The sequence below is a fragment of the Octopus bimaculoides genome, chromosome 1 (assembly GCF_001194135.2).
Source record: "Octopus bimaculoides isolate UCB-OBI-ISO-001 chromosome 1, ASM119413v2, whole genome shotgun sequence".
Lineage (NCBI taxonomy): Eukaryota > Metazoa > Mollusca > Cephalopoda > Octopoda > Octopodidae > Octopus > Octopus bimaculoides.
Genome location: NC_068981.1, coordinates 158,219,769 through 158,228,105, shown reverse-complemented (window position 1 = coordinate 158,228,105; position 8,337 = coordinate 158,219,769). Strand labels below are relative to the sequence as shown.

Below are 8,337 nucleotides of genomic sequence, written 5' to 3'. Positions count from 1 at the left end.
ACACATACATATCTATATATACACATACATATATACAACTGATCTCAGGACACTGAACTTCATGGATGGGATGACATAGAACCAGGACAAATGGCAATATGCATTGCTTCAGAAGACCTGCCTATTTTGGTTCTGAAAGTGTAATTGGGCATATATACATCTGGGACTCTAACCCAATTTTGTTATCAAGCCTTCCCTATAGCTTCATCATCTCTATATTACATTTTAACTGCAGTATTCTGCTGTTATAATTAAATGACAGCAGAACTACATATTTCATTAACTTTTTCTGTGATATAAGTAATCTGATATCACAGGACCACCTCACTTGGCATTTATCCTTCATTCTTAACAACATTCTTTTTCACTTACATCTTATATTACTCATACCACATTCATCTCTCTCCCTCTCTTACCTATTCACATCTCATCACCATTTCTCTCCTCTCTACTGTATTATGATTACTTTTCTGCTGTTCTTCAACCCTTTCTGTACCGCCAGTCACCACCTACACTCCACTAGTTCCCTTCAACTCATATATCACTCTTTCACCCTTGTCCACCATTCTCTGTATTTACTCCTCAACTCTTCCTAATCTCTAGTCTTCACCTACTTTCCTTTACCCACTTATATTTATCATTAATTATCCTTAATCCTTATTCAGCATTCATTATATTCATTCCCCTACCTTATCTCAAACCATACACCATTCTGACTCTTCTGCTTCCATTCACCTCTATTCACCTTCTGGTATCCTCAGAGACACTCTGATAACTCATCACCACCATCTTTATCCCTCCAGTACCACCACAATTACACTCACCTACTCTATAATGCAGTAGCTATGTAATCTTCTCTACAGCAAGAAACCTGTTCTGCTTCTTCTTTCATATTTTAACCTCTCATCACCAAGCATAAAGCTACCTTTCTCCAGTGTAATCCAAAATGTTGTGGCTTGGAAGACTATAACGAACAGAAGACTGAGAGCCAAGGATTGGCAAACTCCTACCTGGTCACTAAATTCAATGCAGTTCTTGTTGCCAACACTCACCTTACTGACAGCATTCCTACACATAACTTGCATGGCTCTCACAAGCCATTTGTCTACCTCTAGCTTCCTCAAAGACCATCAGATCACAGAGTGAGAGGCCCTGTCAAAGGCTTCATCCAAGTCAATGAATGCCAAGTAGAATCACTTTAAACTTCTGCTGCATTTGTCTTACTAGAAAAGAGGGCATCAGCTGTACTTCTCTCTAGTACAATACGAAACCAAATCATCTAACTTAATTCTCTTCCTAATTAATCAGTCTTACATACCTATCTATCTATCTATCTATCTATCTATCTATACATACATACATACATACATATCGAGGAATACATGCATCAGCTTCTGGAGCTGTCTTGAAGCTGTGGTGGAAGCTGAAGGTGGCTACTTTGAGTCAACTTATCTCTCAGCCACAATCTGGTTGATATTTTTTGATTTTTTAAAACAATTTTATTTTTGTACAGGATATTGTGTTTTCTTTTCCTTTCATGCAAGCTGACTGTGGCCATGCTGGAGCTCCGCCTTTAATCGAGCAAATCGACCCCAGGACTTATTCTTTGTAAGCCTAGTACTTATTCTATCAGTTTCTTTTGCTGAACTGCTAGGTTACGGGGATGTAAACACACCACCATCGGTTGTCAAGCGATGTTGGGGGGACAAACACAGACACACATACAAATACACACACATATATACATATATACAAGCTTCTTTCAGTTTCCGTCTACCAAATCCACTCACAAGGCTTCGGACGGCCCGATGCTATAGTAGAAGACACTTGCCCAAGATGCCACTCAGTGGGAATGAACCCGGAACCATGTGGTTGGTAAGCAAGCTACTTACCACACAGTCACTCCTGCATATATATATATATATATATATATATATATATATATATATAGTAGAAGCAATGGATATAGAATATAGAGTATATTGGAAACTTTATTTATCACAACATTCACCACATCCTGCATCGTATCTAAATGTATTTTAGATACAACTGCTATCAACATGTTAAGATTAAGAGTGAAACATTCATTACTTATGTAATGGGAAACTTGCATGTAGAGATGCTTCTGCATCGTAGGATGCACCATAATTCACTGCATAGTTTCTCACTCACAAGGGAGCGATGCAGGCTGTGTTGAAATGATCATTGTGATAAAGTTTCCAATATACTCCATCTTCTGTATCTATTGTTTCTGTTATATTCAATGCATACTGAGGAATTCCTAATGTAGATGATTATACAACTACCATAGATGACACCAAGTAGCCATAGGCTGTGAATGTGCTATATCGGCATATTACTAGGGACCTACCCAACATGTAAATTTCAAATTTTACAGTTAAACTTTAACTTTAATTTTAACTTATATATATATATATAATAACAAAGGTGGCTAGACACAGTATAAAACCAAAAAGGAAAATTCAATTGTCACTAATAGTGACTGAGGATGCAGGGTAGCCTACACTGCTAGAAACTAGAGTCAAAGACCCTTATAGCCACAATATAAATATACACATTCATATATTAATATATATATGTGCATATATGTAGGTGTGTATATAGATACCTACACCAACACACACACATAGATTCCGCCATTGATCTTCTATGACACTACACAGCTGTTGTAAGCATTTGAGGGCAGAATTGGCACATACGTCATCCCACTTTTGTGCTACCACTTTTAAATCCCATTCCTCATTCTCATCATCTGTTTTTACATTATTTCCCACCATTCGCCTGTTTTCTGCGCCTTGAGTTATCTGCCCCTCCCTTCTGAGCTACATTTTAGATATCAAAACCCTCTCATATCCACTACTGATGCTCTCCCCATCTTTGTCATCCTACCCACTCACAATAGCCACCCTTATGTACCTCTAATCTCCATCTCTACCACTGCTCATTTTTCTCCTTCACTTTAACATTCTGCACTTTATCTCCCTACTTTCCAATTTGACTACAGATATATGACACTGTTGCATTCTGTCCTCCTGTGCCACCTTTTGTCAGCTCCTTTTTCCTGAGCTAGTTATATTTCTCTCACCTTCCCCCATCCATATTGATATTTACCACTAACCACACCTCCACCTTTGCTCATCACTCACATCCACCTCTAGTCTCATCTATAATCTGAGATGATCCTCACTTTCCCTCCTCTTGATCCACTGTCTGTATTTTCCCATACTCTCACCTTGTACCATGGGAATACAATGTGTCACCATCAGCTTTACCTTCCTTTCAGTTACTCTTACACACCCTCATATATACCAGTGTAGCTAAGTATCTCTGCTATAGTAAGAAATCTGTGCTTGTCCCTCTATCATACTTTAGTTTTCAACACCTTCCCCTCTTTCAAATACACTCCCATTTGGTCAAGAGCGCCTTTTCTACTTCTTTCCTTTATCGTGCAAGTTAATCAATACCTTCAGTAGTGTCAGTGTCGTCAAAAAGCCCCCAGTACACACTGTAAAGAGGTTGGCATTAAGAAAGATATCCAACCATAGAAACCATGCCAAAGCCAAAACAGATGCTCTATCTAACACATGGAGTGTTCAGGCAGAGTTGTCTCCCTTAAGTAAATACCACCCCCAAAATTGTGTGACCAAATCTCGTTTTCAAGGTTATTATTATAGTAAAAGAGTTGTGCAAAAAACATTCTTTAGTTGGTAGCCAAAAGATTACTAAATCTTTTGATACCTCATACATTAAAATTTGCAACAGGAGGAACATACACACACACACAAACTCTGTTTTATATATTTATATATATATATATATATATGGGAGAATGTACGAAAAAAAACAACAACAGACGAGGACAAGTGGTGTAAACAACAAAAGGATGTATTAGTTTGACGCTCGGGAATACAGAAAGTCTTTAACATTTCGAGCTACGCTCTTCAACAGAAAGAATATGGAGAAAACAAGGATAAAAACAATTGAATGGTGTTTGGTCAGCGATCTATCATATATATATACATATATTTATATATAACTTGCACATATAACACTCATACATATATAATTCTTTTATTTGTTTCAGCTACATGGCTGTGGTCATGCTGGAGTACCACTATGATTTTGTACTTTTAGACATTGATCTTCAGCTGATTTCTTCAGGGTGGTGGGATTTCATGTCACCACTCCTTGCATGTGCTTTTCTGCTTGGTTGTTGGCCCATTTGGTGTATGAGGGAGTTTGACATTGCTGCCTTTATATGTGTATCTCATGCTGGGCTGTTCATTCATTGGAACTGTAGATAGGAGAATGTCCAGTACACTATTGAAGAATTGTGGGCTTCTGAACCCTAAGCTGTTGCAATACCTGGTCCTGACTTTAGATGAGGTGGATGGTACCTTTGAAACAATGCAATGGCATCCAGTTCAGTTATTTGTATAACACTTCATGCTGAAATTAGGAACTAACTCTTTCAGAATTTTGCATACATAGATTATTACATATCTGTTGTGTTTTTACTCCAGGGAGTAAAGTCATATTTTTTCAACCTCTCCCTGTAGTTCATCTGCTGCACTGTTACAATCTTTTTCGTGTAGTAATATTGGACCGCTTCAAGCTCTGATATTAATCTAGCACTATGTGATGACCACAACTGAGAGCAGTAGTCCAGGCAGCTGAGAACAAAGGTTTTCCACAAGGTGAACATGATTTCTTAGTCTCTTTTCTCGAAGGACATTAGTATCCACCCCAACAGTTGTCTGCAGTTTGTTACCATCTTGGTAATGTGCATCTGAAACAAAGCAATTTTGTTATAACTGCCACAAAATGTGTATTTTCTGTCACGGAAAAGATCAAACAACTGTCAGTTGGAGGAGGGAGAGATTATTGGAGATCGGCGAGAGAGGTTTATGGAGGTTGGTGAGAGAAGTTGTCGGAGGTTGGTGAGAGGCAAAGACATTATTCTGCTTAGTGAAGGCAGCTGGGAAATGTATAGTTGATATCATTCACAGAAAAACTATTGTTTTACCGTGAGATAAGTGCTGTTGAAGTGTTAAGTGAAATTTGGCAACCAAGGATTGAATCTATGCTATGTCTGCATGAAGCCACTACAAATATGTTGTGGAATAAAAAAATTATCTACTGTCATGGAAAAAGTTTAACTGTAAAAATACAGAATTATCGGAGTAATAGGCATTCAAAAAAGTATGTATGTATAGAAATGAATGAAGTCTTTAATGTTTAAGATTCAAATTAAGGAAGTGCAATATTAATGTTTAGCAGTTTAAAACGGTGAGTAGTGAAATGCAGAATTAGGTCGGCTGATTATGAAAATCAAATATTGATTGCTTTACTAAAATCTGCAGGTGGTATGGATTATTTCCCTTGGGCTGTTTAAATAAAATAGGTAATATGTAGTAGATGGAAGGATCCATTGGAAGGGCCCTATTATCGATTTTTTAAAAAATTTAAGTATGTCACGAGGTTGTTTCCAGACATGAGTTCTACTCACGTGTCAAATAAAGTATAAAAGTGATATTGTCTGCAAAAATTTGAAATAGGACACACAAAAAAATCAATATTCAAATTATTCGAACATAAACAATGAAATGGGTTATTTCCCTTGAGTGTTTAAAAAATATTGTACAAGATCTATGGGTTATTTCCCTTGCATGTTTTTTTTTTAATTAGTTATATGAGGTAGATATAAAGGTCCCTTCCAGGGGCCGTACTATCATTTTTTTTTCAACAATCTAAGTATGTCACGACGTTTCCAGACACGAGTTCTACTCATGTGTCAAGTTTCATCAAAATAAAACGATGTAAGAGGAGTTAGCTAACAACGCCACAAACGATTTTCCACATATGTAGTAGATTTGCTTCAGTCATTTGACTGCGGCCATACTGGAACAAATCGACCCTAGGACTTATCTTTTGTAAGCCTAGTACTTATTCTATCAGTCTCTTTTGCCGATCCGCTAAGTTATGGGGACGTAAACACACCAACATCAGTTGTCAAGCGATGGTGGGGCACAAACACAGACACACATATATATTATATAGGGCAGGCTTCTTTCAGTTTCCGTCTACCAAATCCACTCACAAGGTGCCACGCAGTGGGATTGAACCCGGAACCATGTGGTTGGTAAGCAAGCTACTTACCACACAGCCACTCCTGCGCATATATATATATATATATATATATATATATATATATATATATGCATAATATATGAATGGGTGTGTGTTTAGAGACTTCATCAAAAGAGAATTTGAAATTCGAATGTAGACAAAATTCCGCTCTTGTATTATAGGGGAAAAAAATTAATTACATGCCTGGTATTTTATGTTAACTCCGGAATTAGGAAAGGCAAAGTGAATATCTGTGATATTAGCATTGAGAACGGAAAGGGTTGTAACTAAATACCGTAATAATTGAAAGGCGATTCAGCGAATCTTCAAAAGCACCACATGTAAACATGAAAGATTGTGAAAATGTCATCTATGACCCCTTTCAAATTTTTTTTAACATTGAAAACATCTGCAGCTGCAGATTGTATTAGAGTTTTATTCTAAGCTCAATTCGCAAGGAAAACAACTTACGTGATGCCGCTTAGTGTGAATGTGTGGAAAAGTGTGAGCGCACGGGCGCGCACATATTTTCGTTATAACAGAACGAGACATGAGTTTAGCATGTAATCAATGATGTACTGACAAGCTGTACTTACCTTTGCATTTCAGGCAGATAACTATGCAGAAGTGTCAGAAATTGATTGCCAGAATGTACTTTACAGAAATTTTATCTAAAAATATAAACCTTATCATCTTACTTGTCATATCTGATTTCATTTTCTTCTAAGTTTGGAAATGCATACAGCTTATGCATTTCTATTATTTATTACAAAGCAATATAATATAAGCACTATTTTATTCACACAAGAGCGGACACACTCGAGAGATTATACACACGTAAATTCGATATAGTGGAAAGAGTAAGCAGATCTCTCTCAAATCACACCTGCCCTTGAATAATATGATCCAATTTCAAGAAAAAAAATGGTTGGTCATTGTTTTATCATAGATGTGGTCAGACGCTCTACGTATGAGGAATAAGGGATTTACATTCTGCGTGTGCTCACTGCGCACAGAACTGGTAAATTTTCTTTACGATAATTGAGTTCTTACAGTTTCGTGATTTGATCTATTCATAATACATTGTTGGGTGGAGGCGCAATGGCCCTGTGGTTAGGGCAGCGGACTCGCGATCATAGGAGCGCGGTTTCGATTCCCAGACCGGGCGTTGTGAGTGTTTATTGAGCGAAAACAACCTAAAGCTCCACAAGGCTCTGACAGGGGATGGTGGCGAACCCTGCTGAACTCTTCCACCACAACTTTCTTTCGCTCTTACTTCCTGTTTCTGTTGTACCTGTAATTCAGCCTTGTCACACTGTGTCACTCTGAATATCCCCGAAAACTACGTTAAGGGTACACGTGTCTGTGGAGTGCTCAGCCATTTGCACGTTAATTTCACGAGCAGGCTGTTCCCATGATCGGATCAACTGGAACCCTCGACGTCGTAAGCGACGGAGTGCCAACAACAATACATTGTTGGAAACAAAGATTAAGTCATGTTAAAGTCGTAATATATGTTAATTTATATAAAAGTTTGTTTATTTTTCAGTAACAGGTTCTGTACAGAAGCATACCCTATGAAAGTATCAATTCTTGAAATCGTAATATTTTATTGTTTGATGAATAACTGATTAACGAAAAGAATAAACATTACTGAAACTTGCACTGTATACACACACATAATACATTCAAAGGGGCAGGGTCCCAGAGAAGCACTAAGCTGAAACACCCGCCCTTTCACATACTTCGGGTAGTCGTACAACGACCTGTAAGGTACAGGTAACTAATTACGCAGAAAAAGACACATGCTGACCCAATCACTTTTTTTTTTTTTTTTTTTGCATATGAATTAACTACTTGACATTGCAGCAGTCTACAGTAAATCACGACAATATTATCTAATATTTACCGCATGCAACATGCTTTTTCTTTTTTCGTTTACGTGAAAACGCGCCCGCACACACATAGATTATATATATAGGTAATAGGAATAAATATTTCGCAGACGAAGCGAGAATATTCGTGCATAAGTTAAGCAATGGAATCAATAATATAGAAAAAAGATAGAGCGAAACTCTCTCTCTCTCTCTCTCTCTCTATATATATATATTATATTACATATATATATATATTATATATTACATATATATATATATTATATATTACATATATATATATATTATATAT

The 8,337-nt window shown here is 37.1% G+C and overlaps 1 protein-coding gene across 3 annotated transcripts in view; it reads right to left on the bottom strand.

Annotated features, from left to right (window-relative positions):
* LOC106869343 (kelch-like protein 26) overlaps positions 1-8,337 on the bottom strand; it is an 80,739-nt gene that overhangs the window by 69,747 nt on the left and 2,655 nt on the right. Inside the window, exon 1 of one of the 3 annotated variants that reach the window (XM_052972083.1) lies at positions 6,747-6,766. The exons of the other annotated variants lie outside the window; for them this stretch is intronic. The gene's annotated coding sequence lies outside the window, so the exon portion shown is untranslated. Of the gene's footprint in view, positions 1-6,746; positions 6,767-8,337 lie in introns of those variants that run through there. 3 annotated transcript variants of the gene reach the window in all.